The sequence below is a fragment of the Sinocyclocheilus grahami genome, unplaced genomic scaffold (assembly GCF_001515645.1).
Source record: "Sinocyclocheilus grahami isolate Dianchi unplaced genomic scaffold, SAMN03320097.WGS_v1.1 scaffold2729.1, whole genome shotgun sequence".
Classification (NCBI taxonomy): domain Eukaryota; kingdom Metazoa; phylum Chordata; class Actinopteri; order Cypriniformes; family Cyprinidae; genus Sinocyclocheilus; species Sinocyclocheilus grahami.
Window position 1 is genome coordinate 3243 of NW_015507907.1, and position 11781 is coordinate 15023.

Genomic DNA, 11781 nt, shown 5'->3' on the forward strand with positions numbered 1-11781 from the left:
AAATACCAAATGAATTCTCGTAAAGAGGTTTACAAATAGTAATGCTTTAGATTTTTTTATGTTACAACTGACTGTTGTTTAGTCATTTAGTCATTTAGCAGACTCTTTTATCCAAAGTGACTTACAAAAGAGCAATAATATGTAAGTGCTGTGACAAGTCTCAGTTAGCCTAACGCAGTACACATAGCAAGTAAAAAAAATAATAATAATACAGTAAATAAACAGAAAACAAGTCGATAGAACAGAAATAGAACAGGGAACGCTAGTGTTAGAGGGTCTTTTGTTTTAATAACAATAAAACAAGCCAAAAGAATAGAAAAATAATAGATAATGCTATTGTTAGAGGATCAATTTTATAATAAATAAAAAGAAAACAAGTAGTTAGAATAGAAATAGAACAGAGAGTGCAAGTGGTAGAGGATCGAGTGTTTTTTGAATAAAAAAGAAAACAATAGATAAAATAGAATTAGAATAGAGCATTTAATACACACATAGATTTTGATTTCGTGATCTTTGGTTTGCCGGCTGATACTGTATGTGTAAAGGCAGAGTACGACACTACAGCACTGATTGCTCACTATTACGTGATTTACAGATTTCCGTTTCCTATAATCAAAGTGAAGAGCACTTCACAAACACAATAAATAGCTACTCACCAAACAAAGACTAATAACAGCATCTCTCATCTAATGTCTGCATCTCATGGGGGAAGTCGTGGCCTAATGGTTAGAGACTCGTAACCCAAAGGTTGCGGGTTCGAGTCTCGTACCGGCAGGGATTGTAGGTGGGGGAGTGAATGTACTGTGCTCTCTTCCACCTTCAATACCATGACTGAGGTGCCCTTGAGCAAGCCCAACTGCTCCCCGGGCGGTGCAGCAAAAAATAGCTGCCCACTGCTCCGGGTGTGTGTTCACGGTGTGTGTGTTCACTGCTGTGTGTGTGCACTTTGGATGGGTTAAATGCAGAGCACTAATTCCAAGTATGGGTCACCATACTTGGCCACATGTCACATCATGGACAGGGAAATAGGAAAATCGTGTGTAAAAATACAAAACACTCAATTTTCAGTTAAAGGCAGTTCATCATTGATTCAGTGATCGTCCAGCTCCGTTCAGTTTAAATAGTATCTGTGCAATCAAGTCTACGATATCGCTGGAAATTAAAAGTCCCCATTTAACATTAACATTTAAGTGTGTTTCCAAAGCTTGTTTGTTTTAGGGATCTGAATGAATTGCATATCATGGGATGTCATAGGACAATTTCAAATGAATGTGAAGATCATTTTAAGTGCAAAACTTTATGTAAAGCATTTATCTAAAGGACCTTTTTAAAAAAAAATTATCAATTATTTCTGTGTGGCCTTTTAACCTGTGATGTGTTACGTGCAAAAGTTTTGTAGAACTAAAACTAAAACCAAGAAAACTTAATCGTGTAATATTTTTACACAAATTTTAACATACAGTGGTAATACAATGCAAAAATACTACACAGATTACACAAATTGGCATAATAATTAAGACAACTTAGAAGTAAATACATTTAATTGAATACTTTTTTGGGCCTCAGCTGGTTCTGAGCTGGTGTCTGGTTATACGAGAATATGCCATCTGTTTGATTACTTACACAGGCTTCACTTGCTCACAACTGTTTGATTTACTATCCACACCACTAAATAAGTGTTTATATATTACACTATAAAGAGACTCCATTTTATTGGGAGTCTCCATTTGAAATGAACAGCAATATATTTAATCATGTCTGGCAGCCTAACAAATATGGTTTATTGGGGTATAAAAGTTAAAACACTTAATACGTCATAATATTTTAAGAATAAAGTCAAAATAAAATCAGGTTATAGGCCTTTTGCGTGAAGTTAATGTGAGAATTCCACCTATACTCCACCAAAAAAATAAATAAAATAAAATAAAAAGTCTTTGGCATCCAACCTGTCATTCTTCACATTTAACATAAAAAACAGCAATAAAAGGTAGGCTTATTGACGTCTTTTGAAATTCCAATTGATCGATTTCATGAAACATTCGTTTGTATTAAATTGTTCAGATTTTTTCAACATGCATTCAAATATTTATTCATGTTTATTTCGTGCTGCAAATATTAAAGAGGAAAATATAATTGATTCACATGCTGCTTGAACTGAGACGAATATAGTTATCTCACTACAAATAAAATTAAAAATTAAATTAAGCGTAAAAACACATTTATTGTTTGTAGTATTTTATTATAAAGTTGACAGAAGGCTGACACTTTGTGTTTTAATATAAGTAACAAAGCACAAAGCTTATTGCGATTATTGGGTGGCTTGCTTGCTACAAATGATGAATGGACTTGAAAATGTTAAATATTATTTCCAAGCATTTATACCGTAAATAAAACAGCTTGTGAATACACGTAACGTTAATTACTTCAGAAAAATCAACAATAAGTTAACTGAGTTGGAGCCCATATCATTTGGGGGCCCGTACAAATTTTCTGTATATGATAAATAAACCCCGCGCACAAAGGTTGTCTAAAGGACACTTTCACCTCATGACAAATTATATAGGCTACTTATCAAAACTAAAGTTTGAAGACTGTTTTCCCATTTCCCGTTTCTCCTCCTTGTTTTCGGTTTCGGAGAGTCAGGAGCGTCAACTTCATCTTGTGACACTGACTCAGAAAATACTAGTTCATTTATAAATAATTCAAATAGCTCTTTAGTATTTTATTTATTTATTGTTTGTTTGTTTGTTTTTTGGGCTTCTGTGCCAAGATTGTGTTTGCATGCAGTATAAATAGCCTACAGCGGCATTTTAGTACCATGTTGAAAAATAAGATTAACGTCATAATATTTTAAGAATAAAGTCAAAATAAAATCAGGTTATAGGCCTATTGCTGTTAAATATTATTTCCAAGCATTTATACCGTAAATAAAACAGCTTGTAAATACACGTAACGTTAATTACTTCAGAAAAATCAACAATAAGTTAACCGAGTTGGAGTCAATAACGTTTGGGGGGGTGCATACAATTTTTTTTGGATATGGGCCCGGGGCTGACTTGCTACACCTCTGACTAATGATATGAAACTGTACTGTCAGTACACCATAATTATATAAATGAACAAGATCAATGCATTTATTTCCATTCAAACTGATGGAAACTGACAGAACTAAAAAAAAAAAAAAAAATTGTAGATCTTTCTTACCTGTTACAAATGATCTATAGGTATATACAAGGCATTTACAACACTTTCTGCATCCCCTAAACTAAAATGTAAAATACTCATCAGTTGTAAATGTTTTACAAACCTGCCGGTTACAGGTTGTGTGTGTATACACACTGGGGTGAAAGAACTACGAATGATGAGTAAAACATTTACAACTGATGAGTAGCTTACATTTTAGTTTAGGGGACGCAGAAAGTGTTGTAAATGCCTTGTATACACCTACAGATAATTTGTAACAGGACAGAAAAATCTACAAATGATGTGTAACACATTTAAGTGATGAATAGTTTACACTTTATATTAGGGGATGCAGAAAGCTTTGAAAATGATTTATTCATGCGTTTACACAACAGGTTTTGAATACTTTGTAGTGTGTACTGCAATGTAAGGGCTGACTGGTGAGGGTATAGACAGATGTCTTCTCTGACACACATGGAGTATTTTTAACGCTGTGAGATAAATGTACAATGTTGACATTTCAATGATTTATTAGTGATTAATAATATATTTAACTAGTAACTTATTAACCATTTACTAAGGATCTGTTTGATTATTTCATGATATGCTATTTTTTAATGAGTTCTCATCATCCTCACTATCACGGCATTCATCTTTCATTTGAAATGGCTGATAGTTTCGCATCCAGAGCATAAGAAATTAATGAAACTAAGCATGTTTGCTCCAAATGAATTGTTCTCCATATGTAAAAAAATGAACGAAGTTTGAACTTTTCCGGAGGTCCTGGACATCTTGTTTAGATACATGGCATCATGGATTTGATCAAAACCTGACTGCCTCTGCTAGAAATCTTATGGGCCATGGTTGGATCTTCCATCAGGACAATGATCATCAAAATCAACAGCAAAATGGTTAACTGAACACAAAATGAAGGTTCTGCCATAACCATCCCAGTTCCCTGACCTGAACCCTGTAGGAGACTGAGGAGGAGAAGCACCAGCATGGAGCTGGGAATCTGAAGGATCTGGAGAGATTCAGTGTGGAAGAATGAACTCTGATCTCCAGCCTCACCAGCCTGTAGGAGAAGAGCCTGTCGCAAAAAAAATATTGCATAAAAGGCCAACGTGTATTGGAGAAAAACCTTTATTACTTAAATGAAAGCGTGGATTTTTGTGAATTGAATGTGAATGTTTTTGAATGTAAATGCTGTTCTTTTGATCTTTTTTTTCCCATCAGAGAATTCTGAAAAAGGTATCGCGGTTCGCACAAAAATATCCGGCACTGATAATAATTAGAAATGTTTCTTGAGCAGCAAATCGGCATATTAGAATGATTTCTGAAGATCATGTGACACTGAAGACTGGAGTAATGATGCTGAAAATACAGCTTTGATCACAGAAATTAAATTTTGATTAAAAAAAAAAATGCAGCGTCGGTGAGTAAAGACACTTTTTTTCCCAAAAAATAAAAAATAAATCAATCTTACCAACCTAGAACTTTTGAACAGTATATAAACGAGCACAGTTCTAATGCCTATTTCCATCTGTTTACATCCATGTTATTTACATCAGATACAAATGTATCAGGATCATATAGCATTGTATATGCTGTTCAAAAGCTTGAGCATAAATGCATTATGATGTGAAAGAGTAAAAGTTGCAGCGTCGGTGAGTAAAGACACTTTTTTTCCAAAAAAATAAAAAATTAAAAAATCTTACCAACCTAGAACTTTTGAACAGTATATAAACGAGCACAGTTCTAATGCCTATTTCCATCTGTTTACATCCATGTTATTTACATCAGATACAAATGTATCAGGATCATATAGCATTGTATATGCTGTTCAAAAGCTTGAGCATAAATGCATTATGATGTGAAAGAGTAAAAGTGTAAACTAAACTAACAGTTTTCTGAGAAAGAGCAGTGTAAAATGTTATTCTCTGGAAAGTACATCTGCAAGTTTATGGCTGCTGCTAATTATAACTAGAGCAAATGCATGGTTTGGATTTGGTTGCTAGTGGCAACATGTGTAGGTGGCCACAAATTTATACACTGAAGAAAGACACAAGAGTCTAATTATTGGAAGCACAATCGGGCACTTAAACGAAGACCAGTGCTCTGCGTGACTCTGATCATGTGTCTGCTGTTGACACATTAATCACACATTAAAACTGCCTTGATTTAATGGACAGATACTGTTACATCGCATCTTACATTTATAACATTATTCACTTTGATTGCATGAATTACAATCCTAAATAAGATACTAAACATGATGTCAGACAATCAGAACATTAAGGGATATTTTGTGTACTATGTAAATTTGATGTCATTCATACAATTGTGAAACTGAAATAGTTACCTCACTTTGAGGAAAACAGAACCGTATGTAGACATTCAGTGACTTTACAACTCATAAATGTCAAAGTGCTTGTGGAATGAAGTAAACCCACACAGATGTCCTTCCTGACATCATCACATGCTTCCTGTCCATTAGCTCCTCATCCCTCCTCGACTCCGTCTCCAGCATCTGAAGAGCATCTCCGCAATCTGGTTTCCAAGCAACTGTTTCCAATCAGGTTTCATAAAACACTTGCTCACCCGTTTAAAGAAAGCGTGAAGCTGTTCTGACCGCACCAGGTGACGCAAAAGCCAAGATTAATGCTTCATTTCATTCAAATCTTTTGATTCTTAACGAGGAACATGGTGATCATTCACTTTAAGTGCCATTTAAAGTTGAAGCTGAAAGCGGATGAGATTCCTCCTCAAGATCTTCCTTTAGTTGCTGTTCTTCTTTTGTTCAGCCCTTCTCTTTTGTTTCATGGTCTGTGTTCTTTGCCTCAGTTTGTTCAGATTAATTATGCTTCCTAATCCTAATAATCTTTCATAATAACTGTAATGTACAATTAGATTATTAAACCAATTTTGGCATAAGAAAATACTGGGACTCCTAATGATACACTGCATGGGTTTACAGTGAATACACACATCTGCTATGCTTACTGATCAAACTCAATGCTAACTCAAAAGCTCTCAAAAAACAGATCTCAATCAGTCTTTTGTTCGAGTTTGATATGGCTTCATAATGAAATACTGAATTCTTTTCAGTGCCACATTTACTGAAAGCAAACACCGACATCAAACTACAGCTCTGTTCTCTAATCATTGCATAAGCATGCAGCTGTTGACAAATACACACTGTAGAAAAGGAATTGTTGAGAAAAGTTAATTCGGCACGACTTGATGCATTCAGATTTTCTCTCAACTACTGTCTTAAACGTGTTCTTAAGCAATGCTACTTTGTTTTGTTCATTTGAATTTGTGGTAACACTCTAGTATAGGGACCAATTCTCACTTATAACTAGTTGATTATTAGCGTGTCTTTTATTAACATATTGGCTGTTTATTAGTGTTTATAAAGCACATATTCTGCATGAGCATATTCTACATCTCTAATATACCCAATACCTAAACTTAACCTTACTAACTATTAATAAGCAGCTAATTAGGAGTTTATTGAGGCAAAATCCGTAGTTAATGGTTTGTTAATAGCAAGAATTGGACCTTAAAATAAAGTGTGACTGAATTTGTCAAATTCACTAAATGCGAAATGCGAAACGACCTTAGTCAGCCGACAAATTCATCAAGGCAACTACATATATTTGTACACTGACCTCAACACTTGACCTGCAAACCTCCAGAACGGTGGCAATTATAGGAGTTGGGGGGCAGAAGAAAAGATTTTACACAAGTCAATGTTGTTTGCAGATGAGATTTTGTTGCTATCTTGTGACACTTTTAAATCTTTACTTCCATTAATGAGTACAGCTGTACTGATGTGTGTCAGGTTACAAAATAAATTGGGGGAAATCTGAGGCTATGCCAATATCTAAAACATGTTATGCCCATGTGTGACCCGATTTGGCTTTAAATGGGTTCCAGTGGGGATGAAGTACCTATGAGTGAAACTGACTCATAATGTTAAACTATGAGCCATCGCTGACAAAGATAAACAATAATGTAGATAAATGCCTCTTTGTGGGGCAAAGTTAATACTGTCAAAATGAGCTGCAGTTCAAATATATAACTATGATAATACCTGTGAATATTCCAGACACTACTTTTAAAAGATGCAACAAAATCATCAAAGACATTCTGTGGGCAGGAAAAAGGCCCCGGATTAAAATGAGCAAACTCCGCTCCCCAAGGGATGGGGAGGCCTAGGATTACCGGACGTAAGGATGTATAATCTTTCTTTTGAAAAGGCCAAGTTGGCTAAACACTGGGGTGAGACGGACTCGGGATGGACTGGATTAAAACAGAACAGAAACTGGCATCACCATTTCATCCCATTGGTATTCCCTCACAATGCTCTAGAGAGGAATGGGACTCAAATCCAGTGACGATACATTCAAGATATGTATGGAGCAAAATTCATAAACTGTGCAGGACATCACATTATAGACAGTCATATGCATCACTGTGGAACAACCCGGGAATCTGCATAGGCAAAGCAGTGGGGTTTTGGAAACGGCACTTGGAAACTCAAAGGAGTGACCGTAGTTAATGTTTTGTACGAGAATGGAATTTTTATGTCATACTCTGAATTGCTAAAAAAATATAACACTGGGGAGGGAGCTCATTATGCACTGTGTCAAGAACAAATTCAGTGCAAATGAGAATCCTGTGTATGCTTATCGACAGCTGCCACGTGAAGCTCAGACTGCTTCTGTGTGTTACAAATCAATGCACAGCGTAACTTCGGACACTTGTAACAATCTGAAAACCATATGGCAGAAGAATTTGGGAACTAATATTTGTGATAATGATTGGCTGGGGGTAAAAACATTAGGAAAGCTAGAGGAAAATTCATTACATACATATTATTATACATTATAATGCCTTCTTGGAGATAAATCAGTGGTACCCAACATAGCAAAAAATGCATTTATTCTAAGACTGGTTGTATTAATGCTGCCGGGCTGATTTTACACAATTGGAAAAGTCCCAGAACACCAGAACTGAACGACTGGATTAATGGGATGATTGAGGTGCATGCTGGGAACTCACAAGCCCATATTTCAGCAATATTGCTCAATATGAAATTGTTTGTTCAGAAAACTGTTTGACAAGTTGGGACGACATTTGCTTTAAATGGGTTTTTATGTACTTTCAGGTACAGTAATTCACAAATCCTAGTATTTGTGACACAAAATTTGTGACAGACTGGAATATATATATATATATATATTTTTTTTTTTAAACAGTGTACAACTGGGTGTTAAAAAACATTTATCATAAAGTTCATAACAAGAGTTATTTGTCTCCCATATCTTTCTACCTCCTCTCTTTCTTTATCTGTTCTCCTATTCTCCTCTCTTCTTCTTCTACCCACTCACCCCTTCTCAGTCCCCAGTGTTGGGCAAACTACTCAAAAAATGTAAACAGCTTAGGCAAAAAAAGATAAAAAAGTGTAAAAAAACAACAACAACAACATCAATCCATATACAATAGGTGCATGAAATATCAACATTACACCTCCTGTGTTCTCCACATTCTCAAACACTTCCGAAGTAACCCAGCAGGCTTTGCTCCAAACATGATGCCAAACGGCTGAACGGTCAGCCATGCATTTCAGGGAGTATGCATGCGATGTTGTGTTAAGCAGCTTATATCATTCTCTTAATGTATATGTAGAGGATGTGCTGCTTTTTTGTTCTTTATTTCTCAGCCACATGGCCATGCAAGTTAGATTCCTGTTTTTCATCAAAATCTGTTCAGACCCATACAGTAGCCTCTGTCGACGTGATTGTTTGCAACTCTAATTTGCCAAAACGCTAGTTGTCACAGTCGACTACAGGAGTAAAGTGTTAACAGGAGGTGATGTTGGCTGACTTTCATGTATACAAATGTGACCTTCTCCGTCCAACCTGTGGTGTGTAATCAGCCTCACGGCTTTCATTAGCAGCAATCAGGTTCTATTACATTCATTTCCAGTGGATGTGAAGGTACCGCAGATACACATTTCTTCTGGTTACTAATCATGACTGTTCACGTGGTGTAAAAGTTGGCTCTCCAAAAGGTGCCACTGTCTTATCTGAAGGCAAAGGACATTTTTTTAAATGTTGTCCACAGAAATTATGGACTTACTCTAGAATTTTTTTTTTGCAGAAAAGTAGCTTTAGAGCTCATGCCTTTTGAGTTGAATATAATATAAACGGTGTTCTTACAGGTTTTTGAAGCAGGGATGTGCAAGACTGTTTGACTAAATGGTACTGTTGCGGCTTATCGACATTGGAAATACTAATATTATGTTTTACAAAGGCTACATCTGAATTGCTGTCATGTAAAGGTTCCAATTTAAAAATAATAAATCACTTTGAAAAGAAAACCATTGATTTCATGTGTTTTCTCCGTGTCACTGCATCTACTCACTAGATTATGATTGACAAGTACTCAACAACAGTTGCTGTGCCAGTGTCGTAATGATCAGAATAGCCTTTAAATAGCATTATATAGTTGCTAGTGCATGTCAAGCTTTTCATGCGAACATATAAACTTTCATATAAACAACACCTGCTAATTCAACATGCGTTGGCTTACTTTTGTTTGAGGAATTATGTTTATAATAAGCTGTTAACGTATTGGTTCTGCACTGATTCAGCTGATTTGAATAAATATTCCTATAATGGCTAACATTGATTAAGGCAAGAACATCATATAGTACATGACCCATCTTTTAGGTGTTTGGCTGCTTTATTCATACATTAACCATTTCAGCGATGAGGGTTCAGAACGCTCGTTCTGATCGACTTTGAGCTGCTTTCAGAAGCTGTGTGGATTAAAAATGAGTGCAGATGCAATGAACGATTAAATACAGTATTTTATTCACATTGTGTCCCTGATCTTTGAGGGCAGGCGTAAGACACGCTCATGCCAGGAGATCAACCAACACATCCAGTCTTCTGAACACAGGGCAACAGGCATATTGAACAACATTTACAGATTTAAAGGAGTAGTAGAGGATCACAGCTAAAAAAAGGTATTCACGATATCTGAGTTTGAACAGCAAATGGTCCAACTGATGGCTAAGGCGCATTAAAACCAGCTGCTCTCCTTCAGTACTCACATAATTGCATTTTGAGAGGAGATCATACATTACAGGGTTCGCCAAAGTAAACGCACAAAGATGACAAGGCTGGAGGAAAAACTGACAAGTCGTAATGTTTACAATCAAGTTCAGTTGAGTTGTGGCATACATCACGGTAAACATGAGCAGTCTGCACCCAGGAGATCCACAAACAAACGTCGAAAACAAAGTGAGTGTTCCAGTCAAAATATTAGCTTGACGAAGAAATGCATTTCAAACCTCGTAACTGCTTGTAATTATGCAAGCCTCACTTTTGAATGATTTTTCATTAGAGCTGTTGTTGTTGTTTATTTTGAAACCCTAAAGTGCACTTGCATGCTCCTATCTTTTATGTATACACTTCTTCTGACTTTTTTTTAATCATCCTATGTAAAATAATAACAAAAGCAATTACTATTCTAAAGTACTAAGTCTGTGTAGGACGTGCACACTGTTAAAGGGTTAGTGCCAGAGTTACATGTCACAGGAAACTATTTGGTCTGGAAAAGCGGCGAACATCAAACTTGAAACATAGTAGCACATAAAAGGAAGAGTCGATCTCTTCATATACTGATGACAGTTTTGTAGTATTCATTACTAAGCGTGTACTATATATACTGCTGAAAAGTAATGCGGCTTTTGTTCTAAAAGTAGCAACAAATAAATAAAAACAAACATTATCTAAGTGCTTCTGTGTTCAGAACTGGACAAGAGAAATAATACGTACTGTAATTTCACAGCGAGAGAAAAAAACCATGAAAAACAAGCTTGTAATGACAAAAAAATACAATGTAGATATGAACAAATTGTTTCTATTTGTCAAATTCTAACAAAATGAAGTGTCCTTAAAAATATTTCAAGTAAACAAAATGTCATAATAGACTGAAGGGACTCAAACTAATATCTGTAAATGTGAAAAGCTTTTCATATAGATTCCTTTGAAACCTTCAAAAGTTCAAATAAGTAAATAGATCCGGCTTTGTTGGTGTGCAAAAACAGTGTAGAACGTTCATATAGTGTTCACGTCATTTGTTTCTGTAAGGAAAATGACATCTTAGATTCAAGGTTAGCAAGCATCACGAAAAAAGTAACTGAAACGCTCTCAATTCCTCTAGAAACCTCTGTATTCGAACAACCTAAACATGATGGCAAAAACACAGGAGCACAGACAAACTAACACGACTTTACACGAGTGAAAATGTACCATCGGCTGTGTACCTTCAATAAAACCAACCACAGATTTGGTTACGCTTGGAAAAACCTGTATAATGAAGTAACATATCACTACCCTTTATAAAGCTCTCTAAAAGAGTCAAAAGAACCTAATAAAGTGCACTATAAATACTACTGTCATCTTTACAACAATAATGTTCTGAACTGAGAATTAAAAATTCAAATATAAGTTTATAAAATACACAAAAGGAGCATTACTGAAAAAGCAGAAGTATACTCTTTACTTCAACAAACAG